We start from the raw sequence: 25972 nt of genomic DNA on the forward strand, positions 1-25972 counted from the left end.
AGAAGATTATTAAGAAGGAAAGGACAGGTGCTCAGTTAATTTGCTTCCCTTATAACCCTTAAGAATGAACCCTTGCTCGCACCCCCAATTGTAGGCAGTTATTGATCTGATTTCTTTCTTTATGTCTTTGTCTTTTCTGGATATTTCATATAAACGGAGTCATACAATACGCAGGCTTGAGTCTGGCTTATTCTCATGTCTGCGAGGTTCATCCATGTTGTTCAATGTAGCAGTCAGTACTTTGTTCCCTTAACTTTTAAAAAATTTAAATGTTATGAAGTTTTAAATTTTAATTCCAATATAGTTAACATACTAATATAGTTATATTAGTTTCAGGTGTATAATACAGTGATTAAACAATTCTGTACTCAGTGTTCTATCATGATCCTTTAACTTTTTAAGATATTCTTGTGGCTGTGGACGCCATCCATTTCAGTCTTATTGGCCTTTATTGGGGCTTGAACCTGTGGGCTGTGTACTGAACACCAGCATATACTGGTGTTATTCTAGAGGGAAAGGAGATTGTTTTTGTTTTAATGAACTTACCTTTCCCATGTGTTCATCTAACTGTGACTTGTTGAAGGAAATGTTTCCTTAATAGAAGAGCCTTCTGGGACTCCTGGATAGCTCAGCAGTTGCACATTTACCTTCAGCTCAGGATGTGATCCTGGTCCCGGGATTGAGTCCCACATCAGTCTCCCTGCGAGGAGCCTGCTTCTCCTTCTGCCTGTGTCTCTGCCTCTCTCTCTGTGTCTCTCATGAATAAATAAATAAAAATCTTAAAAAAAAAAAATAGAAGAGCCTTCTTTTGAGGTCCTCCTACTCTCCAAGTGTTGAATGTTCTTTAAAAATTTTGCTATTATAATTTTCCATTAAGAAATTTCCTTCACTTTAATTTTTTTTTAATTTATAGTATACTTTAAGTATACTTAATTTAAGTATATTTTACTTGTTTGCACATTTACACATTTTATGTATCAGTGGCCAAGCTGTCCATGATAGGAAAATTTATTGGCAAGAGCCTCATAAAAACAAAGGTTTAAACCTGGTCTTAACCAGACCAAACTTTTTTTTTAAGTTTTTTGGGTTTTTTTTTGTTTTTTGTTTTTTTTTTTAGCCCAACATGGGGCTTGAACCCACGACTCCGAGATCAAGAGTCACATGTTCTACCAACTGAGCCAGCCAGGTGTTCCTAGACAAATGTGTTTTAAATATGTTGTTCCATATTAGTAAGAAATTTCTCCTTATCTCTGTAGCTCAAAATAAATGTTATTTTAATTTAAATCTTTCATTTAAATATATTATTTTAATTTATATGATGCTTCAAGCTAAGTATTGTACATCAGACTTATAAAAATATCATAAACAGGGATCCCTGGGTGGTGCAGCAGTTTAGTGCCTGCCGTTGGCCCAGGGCGTGATCCTGGAGACGCGGGATCGAATCCCACGTCGGGCTCCCGGTGCATGGAGCCTGCTTCTCCCTCTGCCTGTGTCTCTGCCTCTCTCGCTCTCTCTGTGTGACTATCATAAATAAATAAAAATTTTAAAAATATATCATAAATATATGTTTGTTATTTTTCTTTTTAAATTTTTTTTAAAAGATTTTATTTATTTATTCATGAGAGACAGAGAGAGAGAGAGGCAGAGACATAGGCAGAGGGGGAGGCAGGCTCCATACAGGAAACCTGATGTGGGACTCGATCCCGGGTCTCCAGGATCACACCCCGGGCTGTAGGCGGCGCTAAACCAGTGCGCCACTGGGGCTGCCCTGTTTGTTATTTTTCAACATGAGGTTTGCTAAGATTAATAATAATTGCAAAGTAATTCACCCCTGAGAAGTCACAGGTAAGGTTATATGTAAAAATTAATTCTAAATGGGATCATAAATCTAAAGTAACAGCTAAAACTATAAACCTTAAGAAGAAAAAAAAAATAGCATATCTTTTTATTCTTAATTAGCAGAGACTTTTAGATGGGATTCAAAATCTTGAACCAGAAAAACTAATTGATACATTGGACTAAGTAAAATTGTAAATATTTGCCCTTGGAAGATGATTAAGAAAATTAAAAGGGTTGATTTTTATTAAATCATGAATGCTTTGATGAAGCATCCAACCCTTGATTTCAGCACAGATCATGATCTCAGGGTTGTGAGATCCAGCCCCTGTCAGCCTCCAAGCTCAGTGAGGGTCTGCTTGGGGATTCTCTCTCCCCCTCTCACCAAACCCCCCACCACACACACACTCTCTCTCAAATAATAAGTACATAAATCTTTTTTTAAAAATGAAAAGGCAAGCCACAGACTGGAAGACAGTCTTTGTAGAATATACACATTTGGTCTTCTTATTCAGATTCCATAGTTCACCTACTTACTAAAGTTTATTTGTAACCCCAAATCAATACTCGTTTCCTGTGCTTTCTTGGCAGGCAGGGAGGGGTAAAGTTGTAAAATTTTCAGTTCTCTGGACATGGCTTTCCAGCTAACTTCAAACAGTACAATGCTGCTCTGCCTTCTTGTTTGAATTCTCATGCTATGGATAGATGTCCTTTTTTATTATCTATTTAGTGGCACATTTTTTGCATTTTTATGCTTTTGCTGGTGATTTTGCTGTTTAAAACAACACCCAAGCATAGTGCTGAAGTGCTGTCTAGTGTTCCTCTGAGCAAAAAGCTGCAGTGTGCCTGATGGAAAAAAATAGGCATGTTACCTAAACTTAGTTCAGGTATGAGTTATAGTTCTGTTTGCCATGAGTACAATGTTAATGAAATAACAATATGGTACATATTGAGAAAAGAAGAGGAATTCATTGACCAGTACATGAGACTGCTCTGGGAAATGCTAGAGTCCCATCTATAGTGCATGGTAAAGCTAGGGGAAGATAGAAAAGAAGCCAGACTTTGTGGTGGACAGTATTGTTAAAAAGTCATTTACCCCTGGGGTATTAGAAGTAAAATTGTATAAAAATTAATTCTAACTGGTATCATAAATCTAAAGGAAGAGCTAAAACTAAAAAGAACTTTATAGTCATGTTACCCAGTGGCAGGAAGATCTTATATCCATTTTGACCAGTACTGGCTGGCTTGCATATTTCAGAAGTTAGTACAACATAAAAATGCTAAATCTATAATCAAGGCAGGTCCTGCAGATTGGAAGGTTGCAGAAGAATTTTAAAAATAGCTGCTAAGTATTATTAGGAGAAAGGTTAGAGGAGCAGGTTTTTGATGCTTTCTTTTTATTAAAATGTAATTGACATTTAATAGCCTATTAATGTCAGGCATACATCATAATGGTTCAGTATTTTAATATAGTATGAAATGATCCCCACAATAAGTCTAGTTACCACCTGTCACCATACAAAGTTATTACAGTATTATTGCCTGTATTTTGCATCCCCTTATTTATTTTATAACTGGAAGTTTGTACCTCTTAATCCCTTTCACCTATTTTACGTGCCCCCTTCAACCCCTCTCGTAACCAACAGTTTGTTTACTGTATCTATGAGTCTGTTTCTCTTTTGTTTGTTTTGTTTTTTAGATTCCACATATAAGTGAAACCCTATGGTGTTTGTCTTTCTCTGTCTGAATTATTTCAGACAGCATAGTACCTTCTAGGTCCATCCATATTATCACAAATGGCATTCTTTTGTGTGTGTGTGTATATATATACATATAATACATATATATATGACTATATATATGACACATATATGACTATACAATATACATATATATGACTAGATATTATTATAAGTATTAATATATATACATATACTTTATCCATTCATTTATTTATGGACACTTAGATTGCTTTCATATCATAGGGATGCATATATCTCTTCAAATTGGTGTTTTCCCTTTCTTTGGATAAATACCCAGAAGTAGTATTGGTAGATTATATAGTAATTATATTTTAACTTCTTCAGGAACCTCCATACTGTTTCCCACTGCATTCCCACCAGTAGTGCACAAGGGTTCCCTTTTGTCCATATCCTTACCAACACTTGTTATTTTTTGTCTTTTTAATAATTGCTTATCTGACAGGTGATATCATGTGGTTTTGATTTGCATTTCCCTGATAATTAGTGATGTTGAGCACCTTCTTTATTTGCCTCTTGGCCATTCTGTGCTTTTGAGACTAATTTTCAATGCTGATGAAATAATGGCAAATGAACATATAATGTGAATGGCATTTTATTTAATGAAAATATTGTGATAAGAAGTTCACAGGATCCTTGCTGTGTTTTTCTCATAGGAAATTCCGTATTCACTTATTCAGTGTTCAGATGACTTTTTAGAACATAAGTCCTACAAGCAATAAGAATTTACTCTAATAAAGGAATCATGTACAAAATATGTCAAGAACTCTTTTAACTCAATAACAAGAAGCACAATTCAAAGAATGGGCAAACAGACTTTACCAAAGAAGATAAAAAAGTAACAAATATATGAAAAGATACTCTGACATTAGACATTAGGGAACTGATACTGTGCACCACAAGAATGGCTACAATTAAAAGACTAATCCATGATCCTAAGTGTTGATGAGGATATAGAGAAACCACAGAACCCTTATACATTATTGTTGGAAATGTAAAATTATATAGCCGCTTTATATTTGGTAGATTCTTTTTTCTTTTTTTCTTTTTTTATTCATGAGAGACACAGAGAGACAGAGGCAGAGGGAGAAGCAGGCTCCATGCAGGGAACCTAATGCTGGACTCGATCCCGGGTCTCCAGGATCTTGCCCTGGACTGAAGGCGGTGCTACACCGCTGAGCCACGCGGGCTGCCCCTATTTGGTAGATTCTAAAAACACATCTACCATATGATTCCACCATTCCACCCATAAGTATTTACCCAAGAGAAATGAAAACATATGTTTATTCAAAGACTTGTACTCAAATGGCCATTGCAGCTTCATTCATCATAACCAAAACCCTGAAATAAACCAAATGTTCATCAGTTTGTGAAGAGACAAAAAATACTGTGCTCTATCCCTTCTTGGCAATAAAAGGGACTACTGATTGATACATACAACAACATGGAAGAATTGCAAAAGCATTAGGTTAGGTTAAAAAAGACATAAAACACATGATGCATGATTCCATTTATGTGAAATTCTAGAAAAGGTTAAACTGTAGAGATAGAATGCAGATCAGTGATTGCCAGCCAGGAGTTGCAGGACAGAGATTGATTCTAAAGGAGCATGTACAGACTTTTGGGAGTGTTGGAAATACTCCATATCTTGACTGTGGTGATAGATTACATATTATATACCCTTAAAAAAGAACCCTCATCATACTCAACACTTAAAATGGGTAAGTTTAATTGAAGGTAAATTAATGCCCCTCTCAAGCTAATTAAAACAACAACAATAACAAAACTTATCAGAAATTGTAAGGCCCAGCGTAATAAAACTGTGCCTACTTTTTTCAATTAAAACAAAAATTTTATTGTACTTGAATTTATAGGTTTGTAGCACAACAAACGCTACTAGTCTGGTGGAGTTATCTCCATATAAACCAGTAATAATTAAAATTTTTCTTTCTTTGAATAGCCTATGGGCTAATGGTTTAAATACTTACTCATATTCTAGTATGTTCTACTCTTCCATGACCATGCTGTGACCTCTGAAAACAAAAGTTAGAGATCGGAAGTAACTAACTGACAATTACAGTGGTTGATACACTCCAGTTTAAATAGAAGTGTCCTCGGTTAAAATATGGTTCATTCATCGGTCAAACTGTCCTTATTTCCTTTAATTGAATTAAAATGGACAAATGAGAGATGTGTGCAAGACAGAAAAAAAATCCTTTCACAAATCACTGTTATCCTCCCTTTGAGTGTAAAACGAATCAATTAAAAGCATGTCAAAGCATCTTTCACTCTTGAACAACTTTAAAGCAGAAAACATTTTACAAAAATAAAAATTTGAGTTAAGAAATGGAGAGAAACGGGTTGCTTTTTAGAGTTAAACGTAGTTTTGTCTCTGAGAACTGTGGATTATATTACTTTATATGCTCGTATTTGGTTACAATTATAACTGTGCTCAAAAGCCTTCATTTTTCATTTTATCTTCAAGTTGGAAATACTTCATAAGAAGAAAATAGTAAAAAAAAAAAAAAAAAGGAGATAGTCGATTCACAACTGTATATACACAGTTGGGTTCCATCTGTACATTTACTACATAGTTTTCCCAGCAGAGAGGTGTGGGAGTAAGATGCAGGGTGAAGTGTAATTTTTATTTTCCACCTAAGAGGCAGCTACTTTATTTTTTTTTAATTTTTAAAAAGATTTTATTTATTTATTCATGAGAGACACAGGCAGAGGGAGAAGCAGGCTCCATGCAGGGAGCCTGAAGTGGGACTTGATCCGGGGACTCCAGGATCATACCCTGGGCCGAAGGCAGGTGCCAAACTGCTGAGCCACCCAGGGATCCCCAGAGGCAGCTACTTTAAAAGCATAGTGTCCCTCCTCTTTCTATTCCATTAAGTTATTATTTATTTGTACTACATCTTATGTGTGTATTCATATACATTCTGTAATTTTTTAACCTGTGCATTTGGATTAATTTTATTGAAATTAGTTATCTGTCCCTGTATTTTACCTCTATTTTTGACTAGTCTACCCGTGCAAATCTATATTGCTTAACTCAAAGCCTGTGTTCTGTTTGGGATTCATATCTTTTCATATGTAAATATGTTTTTTCCTGCTCTCTGAATTTGATTATAGATAGGCTCATAATTTGTTATTTATTCATTTGAATTTTTTAAATTTTTCATGTTTTTAATTTTAATGGGTCAAAATTCAAAACATACAAAAGAATACATAGTGAAAAACCTTTCTTCTATCCCTGTGCCGAGCTGCCCAATTCCTCCCTTTGGAGACCAACAATACTGTCAGTTTTTTTATCCTTCCAGAAATGTTGTATGCGATATATATTTGGGTGAAAGAGAAGAAAACACTGAAGCAAACTTTATTGTCAGTTTCTACATGTTGATTTTTATAAAATCATCTTGGCAACATCAACCAAATCTAAGCTTTTAAGAATTATCAGTGACATCAAGATAGACTCTTGAATAGGAGATTATTAAGAACTTAAAATACTCAGAATATCAGGCTTTTAGAGTTTCCTGTCTCTGGACTTTATGTCTGGACTTTATGTGTGTTCTAGGCTAGAATGCTGGTATGTCTATGAAACTCCTCTCTTATCATTTATCTTTTAGTATAGACCATGCCAGTGAAAGACAGCATGGGAATGAATATTGAGTAGCCTGATCAGCAGCACATCTAGTCATGGGGACTTTCCCTTACATTTATAGTCTGTACTTAAAAAAACTTCCTTCTGAAATACCCAGGGCTAAGAATACTAATTTTCCTCCCTTCCATAATAATAAATAAAAACTTAGAAACACATGAGAGGAAACTAAAATCCAAAAGAATATTGGCAAACACATTCATTTATTGATGGTTATTTATTGATGGTTTTGCTCATTGGCAGTATAAAGTGTGTGTCACTTGTCATTAGCAGTAACAGTTTCAGCACGTTATGTTCTCTTTTTATTTACTCTGGTGGCAACATGTTTCTGAACAGGGCCACTGGCTGTGGGTCAAGAGGTCAGTCTTTGAGGTTAAGAGTGGATGGGGTCATTTGCTATTAACCTAAGATTAGCAGCTAAGTTTTTTTTTTTCTTTTTTTCCTTTTAGTAGATTTCCTCCTATTTGTGTAACATGCCAAATTAATCTCTCCCAATTTTAAAAGAATCTCTCCTTTCTGATCAAATTCTATTTATTAAAGTTTTCATAAAGGTGTTTATACTATCCAGATCTCTTTCTAGCCCCTTTTCCTAGTTCATAAAGCAATGTGAACTTTTTCTAAGATTTAAAAAATTGCATATCCTTTAACATCCATTTGCAAACATACAGATGCTGCTATTTTTTACAGTTTTCAACTTTTAAGGTTTTTTCCCCCACATATTTACATACCAAACTAATCAACACACAGCAGAATTTTAGGATTTCAGGGATACGTTCTCCCGAGACAGCCTTTTTCCTTTCTCTTCTTGCTATTAAACAATGTCCAACTATTAAACTAGTCAGTTTTGTTGTTGTTTTCCATTTTAGGGATCTATTTAATTGAAACCTTCTTGTTCTCTCTGCTGACTTCAGCAAAAAGAATTACCTGTTATAATGTAGTTTCATCAATTGTCATGTAACAAGTGTTCTCTTGGAGTTTCCTCATGAGAATTTCCACACAATTCCTGGTTTATATTCTGGTATAAACCACAAGCCTGCTCTGGTTGCTCAGTCACTGTTAGGTCTCTTATACCAGTTGTTTCTCTGATGTTGGCTCATTTGATTACTAGAAGGTAATTTTACTTGGCCTTTAAAAAACTTTATTGCTACTAGTGATTTGCTTTCTTTCTCTCTATAACCTTAATCATAGGTCTTAGCCTTTGAATAAACATATACTGAGCACTCTGTGGGTGGAAGGCACAACAAGCAGGGGAAATTCATTAATGCAGATTTCTCAGAGTGCAGTGTTGAGCTTAGAAGGTAAAAAAAGGAGGAAGTAACGTATATCCATAACAGTTTCAAATATATCAAACTCATGGTAAGAGGTTAAAATCAACTGGATTTCTAATAATATTCTACAATAAGGAACAGCAGACTTCATAGAGTATGCTCTTTGCTGTTAATTTCCTTTACATACTTGGTGTTGAGGAAGGTAGAGAATGTTTAAGGAAAAGCTTTCTCTCTAGAAAACAATACCCAGGCTGAGGAGCAATCCAGGTAGAGAATATAGCATAAGTAAAGGTATAGAGACAAGAAAAACCATCATATATTCAAAGGGCTCATAAAAGTTGACATTGCCATAATATAAACTGCTAGGCAGAGAGTTATAGGAGATGAATCCAGAGCAGTGTGTGTGTTAGTTAATAAGTTTGAATTCTATCTTGTAAAGAATGGAGAAGGGTTTCAAGTAGAAGAAGAGTGGTATAATCAGGCTTACATTTTATTTTACTTTTTATCTTTACTTAACTTTTAAGATTTTATTGTTTATTAATGATTTTAAAATTTTTAATTGAAGTATATTTTTTAAAAATTTTTTTAAAGATTTTATTCATTTATTCATGAGAGAGACAGAGAGAAAGAGGAGGGACAACGGCAGAGGGAGAAGCAGGCTCTATGCGGGGAGCCTGACATGGGACTCAATCCTGGATCTCCAGGATCATGCCCTGGGCTGAAGGCAGGTGCCAAACCACTGACCCAGCCAGGCTGCCCTAATTGAAGTATATTTGACATATAATATATGTGCTTCAGGTGTACAACATAGTGATTTAGCACTTATATTTGTTACAAAACCCTCCAATTGATAGCTATAGAGAAAGAAGATTTGAAAAAAGATTAAGACTGGAGTCAGGGAGACCGCCTATAATATTGACCTGACCTAGGGCAGCAGTAAACGAAAGGAAAGGAGAGTGGAAAGGAGTAGAAAGTTGAGAAGTGTTTCGGAGTAAAAATTGTCATACATGGTGATTGGATATCAGGCATGAGGAAGGGGGAAGAGGTTAATATGAATCTCAGGTTTTTGTCTACACTAATTGAATGGAAGGGAAGATATAAGAAAAGCAAATTAATGGGGAACTCACTCACTTTTAGGAATATTGAAAGTGATGTACTTGTAAGAACCAAGGTAGACTACCTGGCTCTGAGTAAAAATTTAGTAGTTGTCAGTATAGGTGAAAGAGAAAAATGTATGGAATGAGAAAAATAGTGGATCAGGAGCAGACCCTGAAAATCAGCAAGATATTAGAGGTCTGTAAAGAATGATTTGTTCAGAAGGAGCTGTCAGAGAATAAAGACTAGAACCCAAAAATGCATTACCACCAGAAGTCATGGGGGGTGGCAGGGATGGATTTCAACCAGCAGTGTCATTATCTGGGATAGTACAGTGGTCCTCGATGATAAGGATAACAATATACATTGAATTTAGCAATTAACAAGTCATTAGGGGCATTAGCAAGGATAGTTTGAGTATAGCAGTCAAGAATGAGAGCCATACTACCACAAATTATGGAGTGAATTGGAAGGAGTAGGGAGTGAGAAAATAGGACATGGGATGTCACTTTCAAGAGAGGGTTTTTTTTTTTTAAGATTTTATTTATTTATTCTTGAGAGAGAGAGAGAGAGTCAGAGTCAGAGACAGAGACACAGGCAGACGGAGAAGCAGGCTCCATGCTGGGAGCCCGATGTGGGACTCGATCCCGGGTCTCCAGCATCATGCCCCGGGCCAAAGGCAGGCGCTAAACCACTGAGCCACCCAGACTGCCCTAAGAGAGATTTTTGTTTGTTTGTTTGTTTGTTTTTAATTTTCAAAAACTTGAGTTTATTTATGGTCTGAGGGAAGGATGAAGAATTTAGGGATGAATTAGAAATGGAAGAGAGATCAGATATCTGACAGAGTAAGATCCTGAGCAACCAGGAGGAGGTTGGGTTGGAGATCTTGAAAAGAAGAAAGGAGAGCTCAGATTTATGTAATAGGAAGAACTAGTTCTAGGTGGGTCAGGATATATTTACGTATAAAGACAGTTGAGGGATTCATTTGATTGGCCTCCAGCTCATATTACCTCCATTCACCTGCCTTCTGTGAATTTAAGAGTGATTCTTCTCATCTCTGCTTAATTTTTACTTTTTATAGAGGTATACATACATGGTCCAGTAACAAAAAAATTTTAATATCATAGCCATAGAAAAAGAAAATATAGATTACCCATTTATATATTCCCAGAGTTAACATTTTGGCATAACCTTTCACCTCTCTCTTCTGTATATATGAGTGTATTTTTAAAGTGACCATGTAGTCTTCTGTAATTTATTTAACCAGTCTCTTGTTAATAAATACTTTATTTGTTCCTTTGCTTTTGTTTGTTTTGCTATTGTTAGCTTTGTTTTTTGCTTTTATAAACAATGAATTCCTTGTACATTTCAGTACATTTATGTTATTATTTTCTCAGGATAAATTTTCCAGCAGTAGAATGGCTGATCCGTTGAGTGTGTGTTCTATTAGAGCTTTTGATGTATGTTACCCAAATCACTTTTCAAATGGATTGTCAGGTTTGCACTGCCATATAAATGTAAAAGGATGATTTTTCTTTACTCTCTCTCTTAACTCTGTTTGCTAATCCAATATGCAAAAGTGGCCGTTTTTGCTCTAAATTTGCAGTTCTTTGATGTTAAATACTTTGTTTTTATAATTTAAGAGGATATGTTTTGAGTTTCTTTCTTTCTTTTTAGAGAGGGATGGTAGGGCAGAAGATGAGGGAGAGAGAGAATCTTAAGCAGGCTTCATGCTAGGCTTGGAGCCTGACGTGGGGCTCAATCTCAGGACCCTGAGAGCATGACCTGAGCCAAAAACAAGAATTGGATGCTTAACTGACTGAACTACCCAGGCACCACGAATTTGAGTGTTTTTTATTCATTACTTGAATAATTAAAAGAGTATAAGAAACTAATTATAATTATAAATTACAAGAAATTTTCAGCATGGCTTGTGTATGGAAATATCTGTGAAATAGCAATAATAAGGTTCTTTTAGCTTAGAAGAACATTAAAAAGTTAATGACTTCAAGACTACCAAAAAGTTGGGGGGACTCTTTCAGTAAAGATGGTGTTATAAGTCTATGCCTTAATGATAAACTATTAGAAAAATAAAAGAAGGAAAAAAACAGAAAAGAAAATTTAGAAGACACGACAAAGCTCAAAAATAAGACAAACATCTCAGTGGACCAAAGTTGAAACAGAAATATTAGGGGCCAAGAGGTGGAGAGTATTGGTGTTAGTGTCTGAAAGATGATTCAGGTGTGTGGGATTTAGGCTTCTGCAGAGTGTTCCATTTGGGACCAAATAGTGTCTAATGAAAGCTACTGAGGACTGCTGCCAAGAGCTGTGGCTTATTTGAAACTGAATGTCCAGGAAGAGAAAACAAAGACAGCCTTAGGAACTGACTCCTTTTCTGATTTCAATTTTTTTTTATTACTGAGGGATCCAATCCCTAGTTGCTTAAAATAAGATCAAATTCTGAACTGGAGTTTTACAGATTCCATAGAGGCAACTATTAAACTAGAAGATAGGGAGTAGTATGGTATACTCATAGAGAAAGTGAAAAAAATTCACTGTAACTCAGACCTAATATGAATCTACAGATCAAATGTCAGAATTCATAAAATAAAATAATGCATTAATACCAATAAAGACAGACAATAAAGTCAGCAGATAGGAGATGAATTCATTCAGATGAAAGGAAAATAATAGAACAATCTGAAAAAACCCTCTATATTTCAGGTTCTCAAAAAAGATAAAGGAATAGCTTTATAAAACATGAAATTATAAAACAAAGCCAGCAGAAATAAGAACAAGTGAATATGGAAAAAAATCACTTCAAAATATTAACAATAAAATAATAAAGACATTGACATTTTAAACTCAGTAATAATTTCAGACTGTATTTTTAGATAGTAGTTCTCAGAAAGCAGCACAGAGATTTAAAAATATGAAAGAGTAGTTAAAAAACAAGGAGTTTAGAAATGTCAATATATATTTAATAAGAGTTCCAAAATAATAAGAATGACCAAGAAGTGATGTTCACATGATAACTAAGAATTTATAGATTGGAGAGATTTAGTCCTCAGATTCAAAGTATAACTTGAGTGTGTCTGGGTGGTTCAGTCAGTGATGTATCTGCATTCAGCTCAGGTCATTATCCCAGGGTTATGTTCCCTGTTGAGTGGTGGGGGTCTACTTCACCCTCCCTTCTGCTCATGGGCTTACTCTCTGTCTCTCAAATAAATAAATAAAAACCCTTTTTAAAAAAGGAAAAAAAGAAACTATAATTTGAGTGTGGAGCAGCATATATGTAAATAAATTCGTATCTGTATACTTTACAGTAAAATTAAAGACCATTGATTTTTAAAAAGCTAACAGAGAGAAAAGACATATTACCTGCTTACATATGAAAACTACATAGATTATAGACTTCTATTGGATGGCATAGATGCCAGGAAATAATGGAGTAATATACCAAAGTGCTAAGCAAAAGTAATTCTTGAATTACAGTTCTATACCCAGCTAAAGTTATCATCCATTACTTTCATACTGTCTCACTCTTGCTGAAAAGAAAATACTTTAAAGATGTACTTCACCATAAACAAAGTGAATGCAGAGGGAGGGAGTGACATTGCACTATAGAGAATCAGGTTGGTAATTAACTTTGAATGTTATAATAGTACTTTTCATGTGATCATATATTGGTATGAAACTAAAATCCCAGACAATAATGACAAGGAAGTTGTGGCGTTGTTCATTGGCAATTAAAGCATATTTAGGACAAATACTGTATTATTGAGTGACTTGAGGAAATTAATTGTTGTGTACAGTATGATAAAAATTAAGGGTAAACCATTAACAAAAATACAGTCTATAGCCTTCAAACATGACTAGAGACAAAATGATTATAGAAAACTGCAATAGAAATGAATATGTGAATAAATTAAATAAAAGTGCAGTAGAAGGCACAGAACATACAAAATAAGGTGGTAGAAATAAACCTCAAAATATCAATAATGGATATAAAAGATATATTGCATTTAAAAAATCTAATTATATTTTGCTTACAAAACAGTGTATCTGGAGATTGTGCCGTTAGCTTGTACCAATGGTGTGAAATTTCCAGTCAGGATCTGCCCTAAGCAACAAATGGCTTCATTTTCTTTTCTTCATTATTCCAAATACATTTACATCAGAGAAAGAAAATATTGCCTTGTAATTTCACAGATTTTGTCATTAGTTAATCAGAGTTCATGGAAGCTTCAAAGATCCCATCAGTTAATTCCTCTAGCACTTGAAATTTTCATTGTGCTAAAGCTGATTGAAATTCTGAGCTGCCTTTAAAGCAATTCCAGACCTCAAGCTTCTGAGGATTTTAAAAAGATACACTAAGTATGTGACGCTTAAATTCACAGGCTAAATTTCCTTTTGGATTGTTTTTCAAAGACTAAAAATGCCTATGTCAGGAAATATTTTCTCTTTCCATCTCCCAGCTTCCCTGTTTGTCAACTGTTCTATTCTGACCTCTAAGATGGGGTTCACATTTTAATTACAGTTTCGTATGGTAGTCTCCATCTGCCATAGCCAGCCAGCCTGCAGGCTTGACGGCAGAGAAGGAGAAAACCTAATATAGGACTTCTTTTTGATATGCTGTCTTGCTACTTTCCTTTTACAGTTAGACTCTCTAAATAATCTTTTTTTTTTTTGACTCTCTAAATAATCTGTTGTGATGACTAAATGACCTGGTAAATTATCAAATATTAGAAATCCTCAGTGTCTGTAGGTGTATCACATTAAGTATCAACAATCAAGTTCTTTTTAATTACATTTCTTCATTCTCCACATATGCCATTGGTCCTTACGGCCAGAAAGACTTAATACAATTTATAAAAATTGTAAAAATGTTCTGCTTATTCTCTTATTCTCATTTAACTGCAGACAAAATATTCGTTGTTTCGGATAAATTGTCCTTAATGGAATACTCTCCCCTCCCATCCCTTTGGCTTCCCCTCTTCCAGTTGTTCTCTCCCTAGGAATATTTCTAAACTTTCTAGTTCACTGTGACTGCAGTTATCCACAGATTAAACATGGATTTATCCTGGTTGGTAACGAATGTAAGAAGTGTTCTGATTGGATCTTCAGGAATGATTATTGGTAGGCTATAATAATGATCAAAAAGCCCAGACTGATTTTTCTTCTTGTCCTATTAAGATATGAAAATTTAGTTTTTAAAAATTTATGGACCTTTACATCAGAAACATATATACAAAGTTTTAAAATTAAAAATACTACTTCTTTTTACCACTCATATAACTATATAGGCGGTTGCCCCTGCAGATCTATCTAGAGAACTTTTGGGGTTCGTACGTGTACAAGGGAAAACTCATTTGTCGCTGCTGATAAATTCTTGCTCTGACCTGAGCTGAAATCACTGAAGTCTGCATTACTGAAGAGAAGCTATTCCGTAACACAGTGAATCTCAGAATTTATTTTTTCAACTGATACTTCCAACTCTGGATTCTGTGACATTTGCCCAAAGGGAAACACCGGTCCCTTGGATTACACTGTGCATCCATTGTCTGAACTGTCACAGCAATAGCGCGTAAAGCTGTTTGCATAGCGTGCTAACTCTATCAGGGTCAGTTCCAGTCTGTGGCCGCTAAAAATGAAAACCATGCCCCAACCGGGACAAGAGCAGGGTCAACAGCTGGCAAAGGATATGGCAATCATTTATATAAATATGCTTTCTCAAGCCCACAAAAACAAAAAACCCCAACCCAACAGCTGGGAAGGGTTGGAAGTAGCCCCAAGGCTGGTTAGCCCCCTTCCAGATGGGGAGGTTAGACTGGGGCTAGCCAGACTGCTCCACATAGACTTCCGATTCGCATTAGAAATGAAAAGAGGAGAGGAAAGGGAAAAGGAAGAAAGGCTACAAGCATGACTGCTCTGTTTTTCACCTAACTTAATCAAATAAGGGAAGACTTTCCGAGACGGAAGGCTTGCATTTATCGGTATTCATTTTTTCTGTTTATCATAGTGTCTAATACACTTCTTAACTGCTTAAACAGAAAGCATATATGCTCTAAAGTCGAGTTTATATATAATGTCATGGTTATTTGTAGACAGATTGAAGAACCGATCTCAGATTTATGTCCTGTTTACATCTTCCAAACACTTATGTAGAACATTCAATTCTAGAGAAGATAATAATTGTGGTGTTGGCTCACTCCCAGAACTTTATCCAAGGGATAGGGTTCATTTTTGTAATTTGATTTACTTTATAATACATCGTTATTGCACATCTAATATATCCAACAGGATAACGAATACCATTTTCCCGAGTTCATCTTAAGGTTGCATACCATGAGACAAAGTATTATTTTTATAACCTGTTGTTGCTACAAGAGGCAAAGGTGGAGAGTATATGACTTTCAAACTCTTCCAGAGTGACATGGTGGAATAAAAGACACCACGATGATGATGAAAAATTTGTTCTCATTATCTAGAAATGGGCAGCCTCCTCCCTAATAATGGAAAGTTCTGCTGAAGCCAAATTGAATGGCAAGCAGCACTTTCCTCCTCTCCAGGCTTCTATTTGCTTAAGGGAAAGCTTACATAATGAATACATTTTTTAGGTGTAGGATGAGCTCATGCTATTGGAATCCATAAAGAGACATAAATTAGGGTCTTTTGCCAAAATGGAGATGTTGTCTTAGAGAATGCTTATCTGACACAGAAGTTAAATAATGCATTTTCCTTCTCGTGATGATCTGCCTGAAACAAACATTTTAGCTTTACTCATGGTATATCACAACTAGAAGGAATTTTAGTGATTATCTGAGATACTTCCTCTCTTCTTACCACCAGAGGAGTGGAGATCACAAAGGTAGAGTGTGCAGCTGGAGGATGCTGTGGACCACTGGTCAGGTATGCAAACACACAGATCCTGCACTGAGGAAGAATAGTACTAGGCCACACTGGTTAAAGACCTAGTGCTATCTGCTGATCCCAGATGTACCCAGATTTACTGTGCAACCCCACTTGCTTCCCACTGTGGTCTCTGCCTAGAATATCAAAGCAAATGTTTCCAAAGCATCAACATTTGAATAAATAGTCTGATGGCTTCTAGATTATGTTTTAAGTCAGGTATTTCCATGGATAAGAAATAAGGTCAGTGTGTTAGGAATGTGATAGAGGTCTATCCTTGCTATGTACATAATATTAGATTTTAAGCATTTGGAGGGCAAGAAAACTAGGTCTTATTCATGTTTGTATCCACTAAGCCTTGCACATGAGTGTCTAATCAATGTTTGTTGATGTGAAATTTAAATAAGGTACAAGAAATGCTGATTTTGAAATCATTCGCATTTAAATGATACCTACTGGCCGCTTTATGCTAAATTGGGGAGGGGGCTGCTTTTCATTACCTTAATCTACATATCAGTTGGTTTATGTTTTGTAGGAGAGTAAGGGTATGGTGAGGGTGTTTCTGGCAAGTTGTCACTGCTAGTCCTACTATTTGCTGTGCTGGTACATGGCCCTTTTTCAGAAGTTTCTGTGCACTTACTTCTGATTAATCCACTTAATTTGAATACGTTGTTCAATTCAGCTCAAACATTTTCTTAGCATTTATCTACAAACATGAAATATAAAAACAAGACAGAAGTCCAGAGGTGTGTGCTCAGAATTTAAGAACTAGTGGTTTAATTTCCTGACTCTGAGAATCTAAATGTTTCCTTAGATTGATGCAGATTAGTTTAACATAATTGGAAGTTGGAAAGGTGCATGTTTCTAAAGCTTTTAAGATAATGATACTTAGAAATCACTGATTTTTCCCTGATGACTGATGTCTTTAATATATGTTTACAAGCTCCAAAGACTTTGAATATATTTTTATCATACCATACTTTGATTACTAGTAATACATAACTGAAACACTTTATCTATTTTATAATTCTTTTTTTTAAAAAATTTTTAAGGCTTTATTTATTCATGACAGACAGACAGAGGGAGAGGGAGAGAAGCAGGCTCCATGCAGGGAGCCTATCTCAGGTCTCCAGGATCACACCCCAGGCTGAAGGTGGTGCCAAACCGCTGGGCCACCGGGGCTGCCCTCTATTTTATAATTCTTAGTGACTAAAGAAGTATTTGGTTGAGGCTTCCTGAATTTAGTTAAAGCAGCTCTGTATCTTATTTTTATTTTCTTAAGACTTTCCCAATCCTAATATGTTATAGTTCTTGCTGGGATATACAGAAAGGTATTTTTTCTTTCCATTTCCTCCTCCTCTTCGAGCTACTTGTATACTGTGTACAACCATATAAGACATGTTTATATCTGTTCTTTTGTACAGAATGTCTATGACACCAGCCAGCCTTACTCTTTCCTCTCCATTCTGCCTTCCCTATCAACTATTAGAAAAACAGAGGGGGGAGCCCAGTATGTGGTGTTATATTAATGACATCTTGATATTCTTCTGCCTGCAACTTTCCTTTCTTCATTTAAAGGCAAATAGTACCTATCATAATCAAATTTAGGATGTGGTTGACACTATTGTTTAGGTATGCATGTGATGCAATGTGGTTATCTAATCATATCTATTCTAATTTGTGGCCTGACTCTGCCAAAGGTTTGGGTCTAGGATAAAAACTATGATGAGTAAGTCAAAAGAAAAACTGTCAGAGGGACAGATGTTGATTTTTAAACAGTGAACACAAAGGGTAAGGAATTACTGATACTATACATCCTTCCTCAGACAACATGGACAGGTTAATTTCAGTGGGATCTCTATGATCTTTCTAAGTGTATTCATGCCAGTAATGTTGTCGTAAAGCATTAGATCCTATCTCTATCCATTTTCAAAAAGCCCTGTAAAGCTAGTTGCTTAAAAGTACCTGAAAACGTCTTTCTAGACTTCCACCTTACTTCAGGGCCCTAGGGTCATAACCTCTTAACCTTACAGGTTATAGGTCTCTTGCTTTTTGATCTCTCTTGGTTCCTTAGTTCTTGCCTACTTCCTCCACAACATTCAAGCCTTGTTATATAAGGAAATTGGAAACACCAATTTTGGATGAGATAAGAGTTACCCTCTCTTCCAGAATAATGCAGAAGGATGATTTTAAATAGAAACATGCTTGGGGAAAGTTTAACAAAACTCGCTGCAGCATCCCATCTAAGCCAGTTTGAAATAGAAGCCCTATGTTTCGTAGACTCCCTGTCAAAAATGAAAAACAAAAAACCTTAGAATTTACTGTTGACTTAGAGATAAAATGTTTTAGACCACCACAGCTTGCTTGAGGTACCAGAGGGAGTCAGGATGGTTTGAATGAGTGAGAATTCAATTAATAAACTTAATTGGTGGGCACCCCGGGTGGCTCAGTGGTTTAGCGCCGCCTTTGGCCCAGGGAGACCAAGGATCGAGTCCCACGTCAGGCTTCCTCCATGGGGCCTGCTTCTGTGTCTCTGCCCCCCTCTCTCTCTACTCTTTGTGTATTCTCATGAATAAATAAATAAAATCTTTAAAAAAAAATAAACTTAATTGGTTTGCTTATCATTCTTGCCCTCCTGGCCAGCATTCTACACCCCTATGGGCTCCTACTGTTTATAAAGCATTGTCATCTTGATCATTTTATATCCATATCAACTTAGTGAGAGATTATCTTCATTTCACAGTAAAGGAACCTGAGGTTCCGAAAAGCTCCTCAATTTGTCCGAGGCCAGATAGAAGATAAATGGCACAGCTAGTGTTGAAGGTTAGCCTTTTGCATCCTGATCTTTGCAAACCAACCATTCCTCTTGGAGGGGCTTTAGAAGCAGAGCAAATTTCTTTTGATTCTCAACTAGGGTGGTGGTATGATAGTTTCAGTTTGGCTGACTGGCCCTCATTATGTTAGTATATTTTTAGTTTTATCTTGCTTCTGTTCCAGCCATATTTGGGTTTTGTTTCTTTGACACCATAGGGCCAGGTGTAGGTAGACTGAATTTATTGTGCTCCCTGTGAAGAAACTTCTCTGAGCTAATACTCAAGTGCTGAAATTTCAATAGAATTGAAACAGGCTCTGTTTTTATGGGATACTTCTATCCACCCCTGCCATGGTCCATGACTATCCTTATTAGGGAACAAAACAAAACCACAGAAACCCATCACATAGGATTTTAAAGCCAAGGTAGATGCTCTGAGTCAATTTTAGTAGGACAGGTATTTATCCTTGACCCTTACTCAGGAAGTGCTGTTTCCTCATCCACCAGACAGAGCAAAGAGGGACAGATGGTAAAAAATTATAAGTCGTTATTCAGTTGTCTTTTAGTCCCATTAAAGTTATGATATCTTGCTTTTAAAAAATTAGGATAAAGTTTAACCTAAACCTAAAATCAAACGTGACAGCTATATTTCTTCTCAGATCCAGACTGACATTTGCAAATACCTACTAGTACCAAAATCAGAGGGAGGAGCCAATAACCTACCATACTTCCATCCTGTATTAATCACATACTTGTCTGACTCACAATAGCACTGAAGTATGCATATGTGTGTGTATTTGTTCTGAATTTATTTTTGTTTTATCTGACTTGCCAGCTAAATAAGAGGGCAGAGAATGTAATGTGGAAACCTTCCATTGCCACTGGAGAAAGGATCCAAGAGGAATTCCTCAAGCTGAGAACATGAGCTGTGAGCAACATGTTTAAATAGCTAAATATCCAAAGTTTGAGTCAAGCCCATTTATTATTGGGGGGACACTCTCTTCTGTGAGGCTTAACGGAGTCCTTTGACTTAGACTATAACAGATGTGGTGCAAGACTCGAGGTCCCGGAGACTTTGCCCAGGTTGTGGTTAATGATGAGAGAACAGTGTGGCTCCCTTCATGGAGTACATTCCATGTTTTGTCTGAAGAAGACGTGGACTTTTAAAGAAAGCTTATTCTCCCATGAAATGAGGGGAGAGTTGGGAAAAGGAAGCTAATGTTTTTGAGTATTTTTTATGTATCAGACACCATTCCAGGTATTTTCAGAAGTATCACATTTCATTCTACCAGCAGTCCTAGTAGGTAGTGATTTTTTATTCCATTTTACAGATGAGGAAACTGATGATGGATAGCTTACCCAGTGTAACACAGTTTATGAGATCGAAGTCAGGATTTGATCCCAGATCTGGCTCTAAAGCCCATGCTTTTCTCAGATGCCTTGAAGTATTACTCAAAGCATTAACTAGAGCTCTCAACAGAGTTTACTTTCCTTTTTGATTTTCTGCTCTAGGCTGTCTGGGCTAATTATTCCATTAGTTAGAGTCAGAATGCATTGGGCCCAAAATTTTGTTTGATGTTTGGACGAGCCAAGTGAATTTTTTATAAAGCAAAACTGAGAGTTAGTTATATGGCGCCATGATCGGCCTGCCATTATGACAAAAGTGTGAGAGATGAGCTAAGAGTGTGTCTGACTCAGTGCCAGCCCAGAAAAACAACTCAATAGCACATGCCCTGTCGCTCTTACATGGTCCAAGTATCTAAAAGGGATAAAAGTAGAAATAAACAGTGTGAATAACTTATATTATGTCAGTAGCTCTTCAGCAGTGAAGCTGACTCTTATGTATCTGTCCTGCTGAATTTTCTCTAAACAGGTTTATAGTTCTACTATCAGCATTGAGACTAAGGTGGTCTTCATCCTTTTTGGTGGATCAGGGCTCATATTAGATTATCTGGAGAAGTTGGCTAATGCCACCTCTCAAAAAAATTTTTTTTATACCTCCTCAGTCTAAAAGGGAAGAGTTTTTTGTATAATTTCGAAACCTACCTACGTTCCTTTTTTTTTTTTTTTTTTTAAGATTTTATGTATTTATTTGACAGAGAGAACACAAGCAGGGGGAATAGCAGAGGGAGAAGGAGAAGCAGGCTGTCAGCTGAGCAGGGAGCCCAATGCAGGGCTCAATCCCATGACCCTGGAATTATGACTTGAGCCAAAGGTCAATGCTTAACTGGCTGAGCCACCCAGGCACCCCTCTTTATTTCTTTCCAGTGTAAGCACCTTAACCATGCCAACCTTTTGCCTCTGTTGGTTATAATCAGCAGGCATATGCTTTTGTCTGTTCCACCTTTTTTCCATTCCGTATTTGAAAAATAAACTTTTTCTCACCATACTTCTCATTTTTAAGAAAAATTTTAAGTCATTAATAATTATCCTTCATTCATACCATAGCTTAAGTGCATAATAACATTCTCTGTGTTTGAGATTGAGTTTGGTGCAGAGAAAGAATCTGAGGTTTTTAAAAAATTCTTTTTAGGGAGTAAAGATTAATGAAAAAAACTAAATGTAAATCCAGTCAGGAAGAACCTTCTGTGCAGGTTCCAGAGTGCATCGTCCCTTCTCTCTCCCTTAGCAGTTCTTCATTCCCATTTTTATTTTATTTTTGTCTTCCTGGCTCCTGGAGACAACAGGGGCACAGAAGAGACAGTTTCTGAAGAACTTAACAGTTTCCACATTGTCATCTGTGTAAAATCAGGAAAAGAATAATTAACAGATGTATCATAGAATAGTTAGGGAGAACAGTGATCAAAAGGGCTTGAAAAGATAGTTCAAAATTCATGGAAACTTCCAGCTACATATTTTGCCTGCTGTTTATCTTTGTCAACTTTTTTTTTCCCCCAGGTTGAGTGTGATTCTTTCTTCGCAGCTGGAACTTCCAGCTTTGTCCCTAGGACCAAGGGCTCAATCAGTATCACTCCGCAGAGCACATTTACGGTATCCTGGCGTCCTCACCTTGTCAATCAGTGGAGTGATAGTCAGCACTGCCCTGTGGCCCAGAGCTAATTAAACGCGTAGCCATCAGAGCTCTAAAGTGATGGAGGGGAAAGGGCAGAGAATAGAACCAAGAGATCATTCAAAACGGGGTTCAAGCTGTGAGCAGTGCCCGGCCCCCTTCTTTCACAGCTGGGGTTTTGGCAGCATGTCCTTCGGGTTGTTCAGCCTGGTGACCCTGGCTGCCTGTGATTTACTAACTGTTTTACAAACATTTCCTCACTCTGGGAGGTTTGATATACTCTTCATCCTCCTCAGCTCACCAGAGTCACTCAGTGTCTGAGCCAAACCTGCCTTTGTTTACAACTTTTCCGGAAATTTTCACAGAGGGGGGGAAAAAACCTTCCCTCCTCTTCCAGTGTTTTATTTTTAAGTCAACACTTTCCCCAAGTTTATTTGTGCTCAACCAAATTCTCCTACAAGGTATTGCTCTATATTCAAATGGGAATTGCTGCATTTCTATAAATAGAATGAAGGTCATGTGAACGAGTTCAGAAAAATCTAGATATCACATTTTACTGGACCTTTACATTTAGTTCACTATTTTTTGAAAATAATATTCCATGTTTGGATTTGCCTTTTTTTCCCACATTCATATTAAGACTGACCATTATGTGAAACATTGAATTTGGGAAACATTGAGTGGAATCTTTCTAAACTAAAATACCCATGTTAAAAATAACAAAATTTCTTGTTGCTTCATCATTGTAACTTTCTTTAAAACAGAGTTTATAGTCCTTATATTAAATATATCTAGAATATAATTACCTTCGAAAACATAGTACCAGAATTTTTTTTTTAAATCTAACTCCCATTGTATTGTTCAGTCTTTACATTGGATACGTAGGGGGGAAAATGCCTTAGAACTTAATAAATATCATGAATAATGTGAAGAAACATTAAAGAATGATAGGATAAAGATTAAGAAGTCAAATTCTATGAGAAATCAAAAGCAAACTTCTGGTTCACACCAGGAGGAAATTAAGTAGCAAGTCTGACAAATACACAATGGATTTACCCTACCCGTTCATTTTCCTAGCCCCCTATTGAAGTAGAGGCAGGGTTATAAGATTCTTTTATTAAAAAGTGACTCTCTTTGGAACTTACCTGTCTGGGAAGTGCAAGAAATATTATTTTTCTTCTTTTCTACCTGTCAAAAAAAGGTTGAAACTGAAAGAAAAAAAAATTATATCCTAAGCTGGATACAGCCAGAGACCAGTTTCCTGATAAAATGTTTTTTTTTTTTTTTTTTTTTTGATAAAATGTATTTTAGGAAGGAAAAATTGTTTTATTTCAACAAATCCATCTGGACTTACTTGTGGGCCTCCCACGTTGTCAACTTCAATAACATTTATTTGTTGACCAACAGAAGACCACCAGAATAAGGTATTTGCATTTCTGCATATTTCTAAGTCTCCAGGAAAGATAGCTGTTAAGAGAAGTCATATGAAGGAAATGGCAAACAAACACCATAGGTGATCCTGTGTGACATTCAGGAACTACTGCAGACTTCCAGTGCCCAAGACCGTCTCCTCAGCCATAATGTCATTGACCTTGACATGCTCAGAACAAATTGGTCTTTGTGATTGCTACCACATGCTGTAATGCCTTCTAACCCTGCCGTTGGTCTAGAGTGAAGGGGGCAGGAGAAAGGGCTACTCATCAGAGAATATGCTTCTTGTATGTTCTGTAGACCCTTGTCCAGCATGCTTTTCCCAGTCTGGTTAGTCCTAAAATGGTAATTTAAAGTTCCCTAAGCTTTGTAGGACCTTTGGCACGTACCTGGTTTTACCTAAGTACTTTGTAGATGAACAGTCTTTGTATTTTAAGGGTTTGAACTGTTTTAGGAGCAGAGTTTAAGGCTGACACAATCAGAAAGACAGCTTTGATGCTCAGAAAGATAACTTTTGCCCCAAAGCACTTTACACTTTCTGTACCCATCAGACCAGTAGAATCTGTGCTTTTAAAGGAAAAACAGTATCTCTTTCCCACCTAAAGAGTCAACTGAAATGATCATATTCCTGAATTATACTTCTCTTTTACTTCTGTAAGTTTTTCATTTATCTGGGGAGCATAGGTTTTAGCCAGTAAAAGTTTGTCTAGGCTCTTCTGTTTGAAGCACTATAGTTATAGATATTTAGTAACTGTTGAATGAATGAATGAATGAGTGAATGCTGCACAACTACAGATGTATACAGTAAGTGATAATCTTGACAAAAGCCCGACTTCACACAATCCAATCATCACCTTTGAAATAGGACCTTAAATCTGTTGTGCCTTTGATTTTTAGCATAAAATTGATATATTCACTTTTGTGATGTTGCACACCTTGACATACACTGGAGTGAGACTACATGTCAGAATAGCTGACATGCTCAGGGCACTCTGGGGCATTCATCATTCATTGTGTCCCCAGTGTCCCCCATATTCTGAGTCAGAGCTGTGCAGATGATTCTTAAGTGCTGAGAATAAATTGATGTGTGACAATAAGTAAGGCTGTATTTCATCAAGACTTTTACACACCCACGTGTCTGTAAGTTATTCTAGTTCTTTTGTGGCACTGTGAATGACTATATTACCTGAAACTACTTTTTTTATATATTAGAAAATTGTGAGGAGGTTTCTCCCTGATGGATGTACTACTTTTTACTTTGATTCTATCTAGTTCTTGGGTTGTTGTTTTTTTTTTAATCTAGTTCTTTTTTTAACTTGAAGAACTCTATATAGATTCAAAAAAACTTTGTTTTGAAAGGACAGACATATTAGGGGAACAATTGACATGTAAGCTTCCAAAGCTTATGTTTTTCAAGGGTCTCTTCATTTTAAGATATGTTATTAATATTTGTTTTTACCACCTTTTCCAAGTTTTCTGCACATAAACTTTTGCAGGGTGCCAAAAGTGGCAGAGGTGTTCTTTAATCTTCTGTCACGTGCATATAAGAACAGGAGTTCAGATTTTCCTTCCCTGTTCTCATACTGCATCTCCTGCTCTCCAGCCTTGTTTTTCTCTCACCAATTTGAACGATAGACATTGTCTCCTTGTTAGTGTGTGTTATACATACATATCTACCTCATTCTTTTTCCTAGCTACATAGTAATAATAATGGATAGTATTGGGATCCCTGGGTGGCACAGTGGTTTAGCACCTGCCTTTGGCCCAGGGCGCGATCCTGGAGACCCAGGATCGAATCCCACGTCGGGCTCCCGGTGCGTGGAGCCTGCTTCTCCCTCTGCCTGTGTCTCTGCCCCTCTCTCTCTCTCTCTCTCTCTCTCTCTCTCTGTGACTATCATAAATAAATAAAAATTAAAAAAAATAATGGATAGTATTTCAGGTGTGTATTATTTCATTTAGTCTTCACTATAACTTTAGGATATAGACATCAATAGATGAAGAAATTGAGTTAAAGAAAGGTTACAACTACATCCAAAGTGACAAAGACAGAAAAAAACCAAGGCTAGATTCAGATTTAACCAAGGTAATCTGGTTCCTTAGCCTGGCCTTCTGATCACGAGCCCTTTTCAATCGAATTCTGTTTTATGGAGGTATCACAATTTATTGGACTGCTTCGCTATCACAGTT

At 36.4% G+C, this 25972-nt stretch overlaps 1 protein-coding gene and 1 long non-coding RNA gene across 11 annotated transcripts in view; both read left to right on the plus strand.

Moving 5' to 3' along the window:
• BCAS3 (BCAS3 microtubule associated cell migration factor) overlaps positions 1-25972 on the plus strand; it is a 592168-nt gene that overhangs the window by 406073 nt on the left and 160123 nt on the right. The gene's annotated exons all lie outside the window — the stretch shown is intronic.
• LOC140606371 (uncharacterized) lies at positions 17969-25709 on the plus strand. Its single transcript, XR_012008704.1, has 2 exons — positions 17969-20272; positions 23666-25709. It is a non-coding gene; the product is annotated as an uncharacterized lncRNA (long non-coding RNA).

Source organism: Canis lupus, chromosome 16 (genome assembly GCF_048164855.1).
Source record: "Canis lupus baileyi chromosome 16, mCanLup2.hap1, whole genome shotgun sequence".
Taxonomy (NCBI): Eukaryota; Metazoa; Chordata; class Mammalia; order Carnivora; family Canidae; genus Canis; species Canis lupus.